General features: G+C 41.1%; 1 protein-coding gene across 2 annotated transcripts in view; it reads left to right on the top strand.

The window, feature by feature from the left end:
- The window catches only part of LOC115195861 (succinate--hydroxymethylglutarate CoA-transferase), a 205,227-nt gene that overhangs the window by 160,666 nt on the left and 30,334 nt on the right, over positions 1–14,227 (top strand). The window lies entirely within an intron of this gene.

Below are 14,227 nucleotides of genomic sequence, written 5' to 3'. Positions count from 1 at the left end.
ACTGCACATTTTAGAGTGCCTGTTATTGTCCCCAGCACAGGGTGCACCTGTTTAATGATCATGCTGTATAATCATCTTATTGATATGCTACACCTGTCAGGTGGATGGATTATCTTGGCAAAGGAGAAATGCTCACTAACAGGGATTTAAAGAAATTGTCCACAACATTTTAGAGAAATAAGCTTTTTGTGCATTTGGAACATTTCTGTGCTATTTTATTTCAGCTCATGAAACATGGGACCAACACTTTATATGTTGTGTTTATATTTTTGTTCAGTATAGATAAAACTCTAGTAACACAAAGCACTTCAGCAGAATTTCCCCCCCAATGACAGGCTTTTACGGGCCTCTAACATTAAGATAACCGAGCGTACTGCTTGCTAGCCTACCAACTGAGGGAAGTGGGCCATTGTAAGTTCATACATTTGATCTCCCATTGTAAGGCCAATATCATAAGCAGAGGCCTCCATGGTGACTCTTGTTGCAATGTGATAGGAATGCGCTTAGCAGTGTGGTTTTGTGCCACCCCATATTCATTCCTGTCTTTACCTTTGAGCTTTAGAGAGCGGCATGTTTGCTTTGACATAAATCCTCTCTTATTGCACCCAAAAATTCCAGTCCCACTCTGACTTGATACTCCACACATCTCACAAATGCATGCCCATGCTAGCCAGATTCCAACCCTTTTGCTCCTTTTAATTGTTATCAATAGATGGACTCCCTTACGGAAAAAACACATGATTTCACGTGGAAAATCTCATGATTTCATGAAATCATGTGAAAATGTGTTTTTGGAACAGTTCATAAGTGACATTTCACATGTGAAATCGTGTTTTTTTTTAACACTTCGCATGTGACATTTCAATGTGAAAATGTGTTTTTGGAACACATCACGTGTGACATTTCACATGTGAATTATTGTGCAAGTTAAATTTCACATGTGAAATCATGTGCAAAAATGTGTTTTTGGATCACTTCACATGAGAACTTTTTGCTTACATGTTGTAACATGTGCAGTCTCACCAGTGGAGGCTCCTCAGAGGAGGAAGGGGAGTACCATTCTCCTCATTGAATTTCATAAAAATTCTAAGTGTAAAACATTTAAAAGTTTTCTGTTTTAGATAAAACTATACTTTAATATAATCACGCCACCAAATAATTGATTTAAACATACTATTTTGCAAAGAAGGTCTACAGTAGCCTCAACAGCACTCTGCAGGGTAGCACCATGGTGTAGCCGGAGGACAGCTTGCTTCCGTCCTTCTTCTGGGTTCTTTGACTTCAATTCAAAACCTAGGAGGCTCATGGTTCTCACTCCCTTCCATAGACTTACACAGTAATTTTGACAACTTCCAGAGGACGTCCTCCAGCCTATCAAAGCTCTTGCAGCATGAACTGACATGTTGTCCACCCAATCAAAGGATCAGATAATTCATCTAGTACTGAAAGCATAAGCTACAGCTAGCTAGCTAGCAAGCACTGCAGTGTATAAAATATGACTGACCGGCTCAAATCGGTCTTATGTAGCAAAATTTGAAATTGTGTTTTTTACATTGGATGAAAGTAGAGACTCAGAGCTACAAAATTGTATATCATACAGTTGAGGAACAATGGGAAAGTCATTTTTCTTTGAAAGTTGATAATCTTGTAAATTCACTTTTGAGAAAATGGCCTTTGAATGTTTTGGTACTACTGGAGAGCCCTTCTTTGTCTACACCCATTCAGCATCATTCACACCCTCTTAAGGTTTAGTCCCACCCATCTCTTTAAGGGTTGATCCGAGCGTTCTGAACTAACAACAGCAGTCAAGCACCCAAGCTAACTTGCTAGCCACTTCTCGACACAAATGAGAGAACAGCTCACTGAACATTACTTGCCCTAGCAGAGCTGGTTAGGCTGTTATGCTATCCAGAGTGTTGGTGACTGTAGCTGTGTGCCAGATTGTCCATTCGTAAAATCAGAGCATTTCACTCTTGGAGCGTTCAGAGTGCACACCGGACGCTCTGGCCGATGAATAGGGTTGATCTGAACGTTCTGACCTCACAACGGCAGTCAAACACCCAAGCTAACTAGCTAAGATTGGCTAGCTTGCAAGCTACTTCCAGACACAAATGAAAGAACACCCCACTCTGACCATTCTACTTACCCTAGCAGAGCTGGTTAGGCTGTTTTAATGTTATCCAGAGTGTTGGTGACGGTAACTGTGCTACTGGCAACAATTTAATTACGCCTTTTTGCCGATGTTTACTGACACTGGCCATATTCAATGAGTGTTGAGCGTTCGTGAATTCATCAATTATTCTGCGCTCTGGCATACTCAGACAAGAGTCTTTTGTTAAGACATGCAGCTAGATAAACAATGAACCATAATCCCAACTCATGACATTACTACCCTGCATGAATCTGCTTGTAGCTAACCAACCAGGGTCAATGTCAGCTAGCTAACATTAAGCTACAACTAGTCAAGCAAATTGCTCTGAGATACGAATAATAAGATCATACACGTGACGTTAGCTAGCGAGCCAGCTAACTTTAGCTAGCTAACAGTACGCTTTAACTTGAAATGAAACCACTTTCTGTCAAAATTAGAAATGTGTAGTATCTGAAAATGTAGCTAGCTAGACTATCTTACTCATATACATCATGGATGGATGCATCTCCTGTCAGATGCCATGGTTGCGCTTAGTTTGAAGATGTAATTCATAGACAGGTGTTTTTTTCCATCTCCTTATCTATCATACAAAGTGAATTGTGTTTGAGCGTGATCAGGGGTGTATTCATTCCACCGATTCTGTTGAAAAATGTTTCTTTAACGGAAGCAAACAGAACAAAATGGGGATAACATACCTGCATTTGTCCAATTGAAACTTTGCAACTGTTGGACTAATGATTATACCCTATATCAGCTAGATGCAGGCAAATGTTTTATATTTTTATTTCACCTTTATTTAACCAGGTATGCTAGTTGAGAACAAGTTCTCATTTACAACTGTGACCTGGCCAAGATAAAACAAAGCAGTGCGACACACGTTACACATGGAATAAACAAACATACAGTCAATAACACAATAGAAAAAAAAGTATATATTCAGTGTGTGCAAATGAGGTAACATAAGGGAGGTAAGGCAATAAATAGGCCATAGTAGTGAAATAATTACAATTTAGCAATTAAATACTGCAGTGATAGATGTGCAGAAGATGAATGTGCAAGTAGAGATACTGGCGTGCAAAGGAGCAACAACAAAAAAATAACAGAATGGGGATGGGGTAGTTGGATGGGCTATTTACAGATGGGCTATGTACAGGTGCAGTGATCTGTGAGCTGCTCTGACAGCTGATGTTTAAAGTTAGTGAGGGAGATATGAGTCTCCAGCTTCAGTGATTTTTTTTGCAATTCGTTCCAGTCATTGGCAGCAGAGAACTGGAAGGATAGGCGGCCAAAGGAGGAATTGGCTTTGGGGGTGACCAGTGAAATATACCTGCTGGAGCGCGTGCTCCGGGTGGTTGCTGCTATGGTGACCAGTGAGCTGAGATAAGGTGGGGCTTTACCTAGCATAGACTTATAGATGACCTGGAGCTAGTGGGTTTGGCGACAAATATGAAGTGAAGGCCAGCCAACGAGAGAATACAGGTCGCAGTGGTGGGTAGTATATGGGGCTTTGGTGACAAAACGGATGGCACTGTGATAGACTGCATCCAATTTGTTGAGTAGGGTATTGGAGGCTATTTTGTAAATGACATCGCCGAAGTCAAGGATCAGTAGGATAGTCAGTTTTACGAGGGTATGTTTGGCGGCATTAGAGTGAAGGATGCTTTGTTGCGAAATGGGAAGCCAATTCTAGATTTAATTTTGGATTGGAGATGCTTAATATGAGTCTGGAAGGAGAGTTTACAGTCTAACCAGACACCTAAGTATTTGTAGATGTCCACATATTCTAAGTCAGAACCGTCCAGAGTAGTGATGCTGGACGGGCGGGCAGGTGCTGGTAGCGATCGGTTGAAAAGCATGCATTTAGATTTACTTGCATTTAAGAGCAGTTGGAGAGGTTGAACAGACTAGTAATAGGGGTTGCAACAATTTCAGCTGATCATTTTAGAAAGAGAGGGTCCAGATTGTCTAGCCCTGCTGATTTGTAGGGGTCCAGATTTTGCAGCTCTTTTAGAACACCAGCTATCTGGATTTAGGTGAAGGAGAAATGGGGAGGCTTGGGCAAGTTGCTGTGGGGGGTGCCACTGTCTGTCCATGTGTCACTCAAATGTGTCTCTAGACCTGTGTGCACCTACAGCTGAAGTCGGAAGTTTACATACACTTAGGTTGGAGTCATTAAAACTCGTTTTTCAATCACTTCACAAATGTCTTGTTAACAAACTATAGTTTTGGTCCGTTAGGACATTACTTTGTGCATGACACAAGTCATTTTTCCAACAATTGTTTACAGACTGATTATTTCACTTATAATTCACTGTATCACAATTCCAGTGGGTCAGAAGTTTACATACACTAAGTTGACTATGCCTTTAAACAGCTTGGAAAATTCCAAAAAATAATGTCATGGCTTTAGAAGCCTCTGATAAGCTAATTGACATCATTTGAGTCAATTGGAGGTGTACCTGTGGATGTATTTCAAGGCCAACCTTCAAACTCAGTGCCTCTTTGCTTGACATCATGGGAAAATCAAAAGAACTCAGCCAAGACCTCAGAAAAAAATTGTAGACCTCCACAAGTCTGGTTCATCCTTGGGAGCAATTTCCAAATGCCTGAAGATGCCACGTTCATCTGTACAAACAATAGTACACAAGTATAAACACCATGGGACCATGCAGCCATCACACCCCTCAGGAAGGAGTTGCGTTCTGTCTCCTAGAGATCAACCTACTTTGGTGCAAAATAGTGCAAATCAATCCCAGAACAACAGCAACAGGTACAAAAGTATCTATATCCACAGTAAAACGAGTCCTATATCGACATAACCTGAAAGGCTGCTCAGCAAGGAAGAAGCCACTGCTCAAAACCCGCCATAAAAAGCCAGACTACGGTTTGCAACTGCACATGGGGACAGAGATCGTACTTTTTGGAGAAATGTCCTCTAGTCTGATGAAACAAAAATAGAACTGTTTGGCCATAATGACCATCCTTATGTTTGGAGGAAAAAGGGGGATGCTTGCAAGCCGAAGAACACCATCCCAACCGTGAAGCACGGGGGTGGCAGCATCATGGTGTGGGGGTGCTTTGCTGCAGGAGGGACTGGTTCACTTCACAAAATAGATGGCATCATGAGGGATGAAAATGGTGTGGATATATTGAAGCAACATCTCAAGACATCAGTCAGTAAGTTAAAGCTTGGTCACAAATCGGTCTTCCAAATGGACAATGAACCCAAGCATACTTCCAAAGTTGTGGCAAAATGGCTTAAGGACAACATAGTCAAGGTATTGGAGTGGCCATCACAAAGCCCTGACCTCAATCCTATTGACATTTTGTGGGCAGAACTGAAAAAGCATGTGTGAGCAAGGTTGCTTTCAAACCTGACTCAGTTACACCAGCTCTGTCAGGAGAAATGGGCCAAAATTCACCCAACTTATTGTGGAAGGCTACCCGAAAAGTTTGACCCAAGTTAAAAAATGTAAAGGCAATGCTACCAAATACTAATTGAGTGTATGTAAACTTCTGACCCACTGGGAATGTGATGAAAGAAACAAATTCTGAAATAAATCATTCTCTCTACTATTATTCTAACATTTCACATATTTAAAGTAAAGTGGTGATCCTAACTGACCTAAGACAGGGAATTTTTACTAGGAATTAAATGTCAGGAATTGTGAAAAACTGAGTAAATGTATTTTGATAAGGTGTATGTAAACTTCCGACTTCAACTGTACGTTGTAAACTTTCATTCATAGGCTAGGTTGTTGCAACCTCGTGTGGGTATAGGGAAAATTTGAGTATCATGTAGTAGCCTAAACCTATTGCTGGTACATTGAACTGGGTGAATTGAATATGAATGAGAGTCATCCAATATGCTGTAGTAGAAATAAGGCCATGCTCATGAAAAAATGATCATCCTCCCTCATCTCAAACGTGACTTACCGCCACCGAGTTTCATATTATCACATAATGAAATGTACATCCCCATGTGTCACATTTATTTCATGAGAACATGAAGTCACATGTTTAGTTTCATCTTATCCCATGTGGCTTTACATGTTGTCACATGTTATCACATCAACTTCGCATAAGATCTCATGTGAAACACATGATCACTTGAAATTCTTGTGATTTGTCCCTGGGAGTGAGGACCATGTTAGTATTTTTGTAAGATGTTCTCAAGACATTTGTTTTACCTGCCGTCAACATGTCACATGATGGTCCAAGATGGTCCCAAACCTTTATAAGTGAAGTAATGTTGATTTTAAAGTAAGTAGTACACTGTTCAGCTTAAATATGACCCCACCTGGGATTTGAACTCACCATCTCTGGATTTGAGGTTTCGCTGATATTTCTGCTGCACCACCAAGTCTGTAAAATTCCCATATACATTTATTACCTATAATATATCTGTGCACTTACCAAAATGCCATCTGCACTTCTATTTTAGTAATCAGTTAATCTGACTATTCTCTCATTGTTTTAATTGACTTATTTCTGCAATTTAAGTGTTTTCTGTATACATAGTTGTCTAATGTTGGTGGGTCATATTACTCCTGAATCACCATGATAAATATAATAGTTTTTCTTGAGTGTATTTTTACAAAGCTGAGATTTACTTTGAAGTCCAAAGTGTGGGAATACAGGTGAAATCAGTCATTGACACAGATGTGATGAAAGATCGGAATGCTTGAACCAAGAGGTTGTGAGTTAAAATACCAGGTTGAATAATAATTACTGTACAAATAAACATACAGAATGTGTACATGTATGTCATGTAGTGTGTAAAATATGTGCGTTGAAAACAATGTACACTGAGTATACAAAACATTATGAACACCTGCTCTTTCCAAAACAGGCTGACCAGATGAATCCAGGTGAAAGATATCATCCCTTATTGATGTCACTTGTTAAATCCACTTCAACCAGTTTAGAGGAAGGGGAGTAGACAGGTTAAGCCATGAGACAATTGAGACATGCATTGTGTATGTGTGCCATTCAGAGGGTGAATTTGGCAAGACAAAAAAGTGTATTTGATCGGGGTATGGTAGTAAGTGCCAGGCACACCGGTTTGTATCATGAATAGCAACGCTGCTCGGTTTTTCATGCTCAACAGTTTCCCGTGTATATCAAGAATGGTCCACCACCCAAAGAACATCCAGCCAACTTGACACCAATGTGGGAAGCATTGGAGTTAACATGGGCCAGCATCCCTGTGGAATGCTTTCGACAGAGCCCTTGTCCCAACGAATTGAGGCTGTTCTGAGGACAAAAGGGGGTGGGGTGGTACTCAATATTAGGAAGGTTTTCCTTTTCTGCTTTTACACTTCCAGACATACATTGTAGAATACTAGTGCAGACAGCAAAACTATGAAATTATACATATGGAATCATGTAGCAACTAATAAAGTGTTAAACAAATCAAAATATATTTTAGATTTTAGATTCTTCAAAGTAGTCACCCTTTGCCTTGATGACAGCTTTGCACACTCTTGGCATTCTCTCTACAATGTAGAAAATAGTAAAAAATAAAGAAAAACCCTTGCATGAGTAGGTCTGTCCAAACTTTTGACTGGTACTGTATATATATATGATTGTTTTGTGCATTCAAATATGTTTTTTTCCCCAACATATACAGTACCAGTCAAAAATATATATACACATATATATATATATATATATGTGTGTATATGTTATGTTTAAATTAAAGCCATCGATCAATGTTGATCCATATAAATGTTTTCCCTGGTTCGATGAAAGGAGGCATAGGAGGCAGGCCCCGCAGCTGTTAAAAATGAGAGACACATAAATAAACAGGGCTTTTACTGCCTGCAGACACAGGCGTAAAGTGAACCCTGTTTCAAGTGTGCATCGGGGGAAATGTGAGATGCATGTGGCGCTCATGTACCACCTTTTCATTTCCACAATTGTGTTTTTGGTTATCTGTCAAATCCTTGTAAGGAGGGGGCAGCTGTCAAGTTCAATATCAGCATATGGATAAGTTTGGAATTGAAATGTTTATTTTCCTATCGCTCCCTCACTTAATCATGTATCTAGGAGATTGACTGTCTTGGATTACTGTTTGGAGGATGATAAGGTTTTTTAAGATACTGTTTTATCTTACGTTCTCTAAACAGTTTTCCCATCCATAATTACAACATGCCAAGATGGCGCTGTGTCAAGTGTTTATCCTTTACAATATTGAAGAAAATGTCTCAAGAAGTTCAGATCTCTTGGCATAAAGACGAACATGTAGGGTTGACACATTTGCTGGACCTGGCTTTTGGTTCCAGGCCAGGCTACCCCATATTTACTGCAATATTTTGATTAATGTCGTGATTCATACAAACCAATAAAAAGTACCAAACATTTTCATTGAGGTCTTTGGAAGAGCAGTACAAAAGTTCTGTTGAGCTTGTGGCCACCTGGCCATTCATATGCAGTTTTCATTTCAGACTGCAAATCTTATTTCCACATTTTTATGAAGTTGCTGGATAATTTTATAAGGTAGAAGTCCAACTCTGGGCTTAATTCAATCGAACAATCAATATTTCACACGCCTTATATCCTGGGGTCAAATGGGAAGGTTCTGGGCACTGTCAAAATAACAGATGTTCTCCTCTCAAAGTTGGATGCTTAATTTCTTTTATTTTCCATGTGAGACAGAATTTGTTAACAAAGATAGCAGGTTTTATTGAATCAGTCCCATAGTGAACTCCAGTCTTCTCCAAGTAGCTAGCTGTCTTCTCCAGGTAGCTGTCAACCACAAGGTCAAGCGTGTTTTTTACTGAATGAAACAAACAAGACAGAGATATGAGGCAGGCCAATATTCCTGGAGAATCTGAACTCTATCAGGTCACCTTGCTCTTGTTTAAGGTCAGGGTGGATTAGAGACTGGGAAGGAAAAGCCATCGTCTTTCATGGCTGTCTCATAGACTTGCCATTTGCAGGGAAAAAGCGAGATGGACAGAGCTACGGTCATGGCTCCCCCTGTTAAAGGAAGTACACACCATTCCACCATTCGTCTTAAGGGAGAGACTCATCATTCTGTCTTTTGTGTAAGGAATTCCCATCTTTAATCATTGTCCAACATATTGGTGTTAATGGGTTTATGGGCCTAGAATGAAAATTCAGAGCCAGAATAACTTTTTGGTGTTGCAGCAGTTGGAAGAGTAAACTGCCTAAAATTAGATATACACTACCGTTCAAAAGTTTGGGGTCACTTAGAAATGTCCTTGTTTTTGAAAGAAAAGTCCATTTTTGGTCCATTAAAATAACATAAAATTGATCAGAAATACAGTGTAGACATTGTTAATGTTGTGAATGACTATTGCAGCTGGAAACGGCAGATTTTTAATGGTATATCTACATAGGCGTACAATGGCCCATTATCAAGAACCGCCAACTGGCAGCTTCATTAAATAGTACCCGCAAAACACCAGTCTCTACGTCAACAGTGAAGAGGCGACTCCGGGATGCTGGCCTTCTAGGCAGAGTTCCTCTGTTCAGTGTCTGTGTTCTTTTGCTCATCTTAATCTTTTCTTTTTATTTGCCAGTCTGAGATATGGCTTTTTATTTGCAACTCTGCCTAGAAGGCCTCATCCCGGAGTCGCCTTTTCACTGTTGACTTTGAGACTGGTGTTTTGCGGGTACTATTTAATGAAGCTGCCAGTTTTCAAACTAGACACTCTAATGTACTTGTCCTCTTGCACAGTTGTGCACGGGGCGTCCTACTCCTCTTTCTATTCTGGTTAGAGCCAGTTTGCGCTGTTCTGTGAAGGGAGTAGTACACAGCGTTGTACAAGATCTTCAGTTTCTTGGCAATTTTTCGCATGGAATACCCTTAATTTCTCAGAACAAGAATAGACTGACGAGTTTCAGGAGAAAGTTCTTTGTTTCTGGCCATTTTGAGCCTGTAATTGAACCCACATATGCTGATGCTTCAGATACTCAACTAGTCTAAAGAATGCCAGTTTTATTGCTTCTTTAATCAGGACATCAGCTTTCAGCTGTGCTAACATAATTGCAAAAGAGCTTTCTAATGATCAATTAGTCATTTCAAATTATAAACTTGGATTAGCTAACACAACGTGCCATTGGAACACAGGAGTGATGGTTGCTGATAATGGGCCTCTGTACGCCAATGTAGATATTCCATAAAAAAATCTGCCGTTTCCAGTTGCAATAGTCATTCACAACATTAACAATGTCTACACTGTATTTCTGATCAATTTGATGTTATTTTAATGGACAAAAAATGTGCTTTCTTTCCCAAACAAGGACATTTCTAAGTGACCCCAAACTTTTGAACGAAAGTGTACATTTCTAGATACCAACTGATTCTGCTGTCTAAAGAGCCAGCAGCAATCCGTTTCATATTCATAAGACATACACACAAGCAGGATAAATTGGAACCAAATGTGGGAAAGTGATCCCCTTTGCAGCGCCTCCGAAAGTGCAACAACGCATGTATAGTATGGTGTGGAGACTTTTACTGTAATTTCAATGAATTATATACCTTGATCATGATGATCTCGTGGACTGTCAATCCTTGTATCCATAGCTCCAGCTATGCATTTGAGAACGGTTACATTTCTCCAGCCCCATCCTTCAGTGTCATATAGCAAACCAAGTGGTAAAGCTGCTGTTGACTGAAAAACAAATTAAGGATTGTGGCTTTAAGTCAAATTTATGTTCATTCTCTGTGCAAGGGCTGAGAGTATTTTTTTTATTTTAAGTGCAATAAGCTGGCCTTCTGTTAACTCCACACCCCTGACATTCAAAGCATCAGCAAACTTACGCTGAACTATGGCTGGTGGTGAACACACAGAGTTGCTGCAGTGTCAGATGTGTGTGTGACTCTAATGCTGTGCAAAAAAACGTCCAATCCGCATAACGACCAGTCGGCATAACTGGACAAGAAAGCTAGAAAGATGGGGCCGGCAAAAGCAAGCCAGCATGACTGTATGTGTTGCTATGGTGATTTCAGTACACAGACAGTGCAAATCAACATCCGGAAGAAAACAATGCTACAGCAGACAGTAAAAGTTAAAATATTTTAACTTTGGCGGGAAGCCCCGTCTACCGTGGCGGCTGACGTCATTCACAGCGAGCCACAACAGCATTTGTGGCCCGCTGTGAAATGACATCCATTTTGCCGTCTACCTCGTACCATGTAAACGTGCCATAAGTGGGCTCTGGTGTGCATGACCTCCCTCGACATGAAGAACTCAGATACCAATGGGAAAGGAGGAGACGGAGACAGAGTCTCACGTCTGGGCAGACTGACGCAAACCCACCTCTAGCTCATTACCCATGATTTTTTTTTTTTTCACCTTTATTTAACCAGCTAGGCCAGTTGAGAACAAGTTCTCATTTACAACTGTGACCTGGCCAAGATAAAGTGCACCGCCACATATCGGCTGTCCCGTAGCGAGAGGAGAGAGAGGTGCCACATGAATCACCACCATGCAGCCTCTAAATATAACATGACGGAGAGGCGCACTCTCTCGACGCTATCGCCGTGGTAATATGCTCCGAGGGTCAGCGAGTCCATGATGATGAGAGAGCGAGAGTGTCACACATGTCTGGTGGTCTGACTCTTCGTCCTTATGTAACTGTCTGACTTCAGCTTGCCCACACTCTGATGTATAGCGCTAATTATCCTAAGTTAGTTAAACAGGCCGGATAGGGAGCCTTTTGATTCAACTGTGGGCGATGTGGAAGTTTCGAGTGCAGGAGGTTTATGATATTAAAATGCACAGTGTATAGAACAGACTACATATTCCCCCGGTGAAGGGGCTTCTAGGCTAGAGCACTATCTATCCCTTGAGCACTTTTCTGTCATGGCCCTTTACCTTGAGTCTCCCACTACATTCCCACTGTCCTGTCATAAAAATGAATATAGTATGAAAGGTCAGAATTCCAATCTTCTGTTCAAAAAGAGGAAACCAGTGGCATGATAGGCATGTGCATTAGAGTAAAACTGATTTGAACCACTGTCAATTGATTGTGTCATTGTGAACCGTGACTCTCATGCCCTATGAACACTCATAAACGAAGATGTGCATCTCGTCCAGACCAAGAAGTACAATAACCATATGGTTATATCAAATACTTTCAAATACTTGAGCTGCACACCTCAAATATTTTCAACTTGTAGTTATATAGTGACCCAGGTCTGATCTTGTCCTTGCTCTTCTTCTCATGGATAGAAGTGTGAATTAGCCACAGTATGCCAGGAAGTGTTGTAATGAGAAAGCTACCTTGCCCTGTTCAGACCGACCCCGATGCCATGTCATTTAGCCAAATCTGGCTAAATAAAAAACGGTAAAACGGCACAGTGTTGTAACAGTTGTGTCATTCTGTGTTCGACCAAGTGACATAATGCTTACTTATGACAGTTCCATATATACTGAACAAAAATATGAACTCAACATGCAACAATTTCAACGATTTTACTGAGTTACAGTTCATATAAGGAAATCAGTCAATTGAATTAAATTCATTAGGCCCTAATCTATGGATTTCACAACTTGGGAGCCAGGCCCAGCCAATCAGAATGAGTTTTTCCACACAAAAGTGCTTTATTACAGACAGAAATACTCCTCAGTTTCATCAGCTGTCCAGGTGGCTGGTCTCAGATAATCCCACCGGTGAAGAAGCCGGATGTGGAGGACCTGGGCTGGCGTGGTTACACGTGGTCTGCAGTTGTGAGGATGGTTGGACATACTGCCAAATTCTCTAAAACAACATTGGGGGCGGCTTGTGGTAGAGAAATTAACATGACATTCTCTGGCAACAGCTCTGATGGACATTCATGCAGTCAGCATGCCAATTGCACGCCCCCTCAACACTTGAGACAGCCATGGCATTGTGTTATGTGAAAAAACTGCACATTTTAGAGTGACCTTTTGTTGTCCCAAAGCACAAGGTGCACCTGTGTAATGCTCTTTAATCAGTTTATTGATATGCCACACCTGTCAGGTGGATGGATTATCTTGTCAAAAGAGAAATGCTCACTAACAGGGATGTAAACAAATTTGTACCCAAAATGTGAGAGAAATAAGCTTTTTGTGCTACATTTCTGGGGTCTTTTATTTCAGCTTATGAAACATGGGACCAAAACTTGACATGTTGCGTTTATATTTTTCTTCAGTATAATTTGCCATAAATGGCATTGGGTCAGTCTGACCAGGGCAAGGTAGCTTTCTCATCACAACACTTCCTGGCATGCTGTGGCTAATTCACACTTCCATCCAACTGTTGACATCACATTCCTAATGACATCTATTACATTACATGACCAAAAATATGTGGACACCTGCTCGTCGAACATCTCATTCCAAAATCATGGCCATTAACATGGAGTTGGTCCCCGTTTGCTGCTGTAACAGCCTCCACTCTTCTGGGAAAGCTTTCCACTAGATGTTGGAACATTGCATCAGGGACTTGCTTCCATTCAGCCACAAAAGCATTATTGATGTCGGTCACTGATTTTGGGTGATTAGGCCTGGCTCGAAGTTGGCATTTCAATTCATTCCAATGGTGTTCGTTGGGGTTGAGGTCAGGGCTCTATGCGGGCCAGTCAAGTTCTTCCACACAGATCTCGACAAACCATTTCTGTATGGACTTCGCTTTGTGCACGGGGACGTTGTCATGCTGAAACAGGAACGGGCCTTCCCCAAACGGTTGCCACAAAATTGGAAAAACAGAATTGTCCATAATTTATTGTATGCTGTCGCGTTAAGATTTCCCTTCACTGGAACTAAGGGGCCTAGCCCGAACCATGACAAACAGCCCCAGACCATTATTCCTCCTCCACCAAACTTTACAGTTGGCACTTTGCATTGGGGCAGGTAGCGTTTTTCATGGCATCCGCCAAACACAGATTCGTCCGTCGGACTGCCAGATGGTGAAGCGTAATTCTTCACTCCAGAGAATGTGTTTCCACTGCTATGGAGTCCAATGGCGGCGATCTTTACACGACTCCAGCTGGCGCTTGGCATTGCTCATGGTGATCTTAGGCTTGTGTGCGGCTGCTCGGCCATAGAAACGCATTTCATGAAGCGCCCAAGTGCT

This window comes from Salmo trutta, chromosome 6 (assembly GCF_901001165.1).
Source record: "Salmo trutta chromosome 6, fSalTru1.1, whole genome shotgun sequence".
Classification (NCBI taxonomy): Eukaryota; Metazoa; Chordata; class Actinopteri; order Salmoniformes; family Salmonidae; genus Salmo; species Salmo trutta.
The sequence above is the reverse complement of the archived record's forward strand: the minus strand, read 5'-3'. Positions and strand labels throughout refer to the sequence as shown.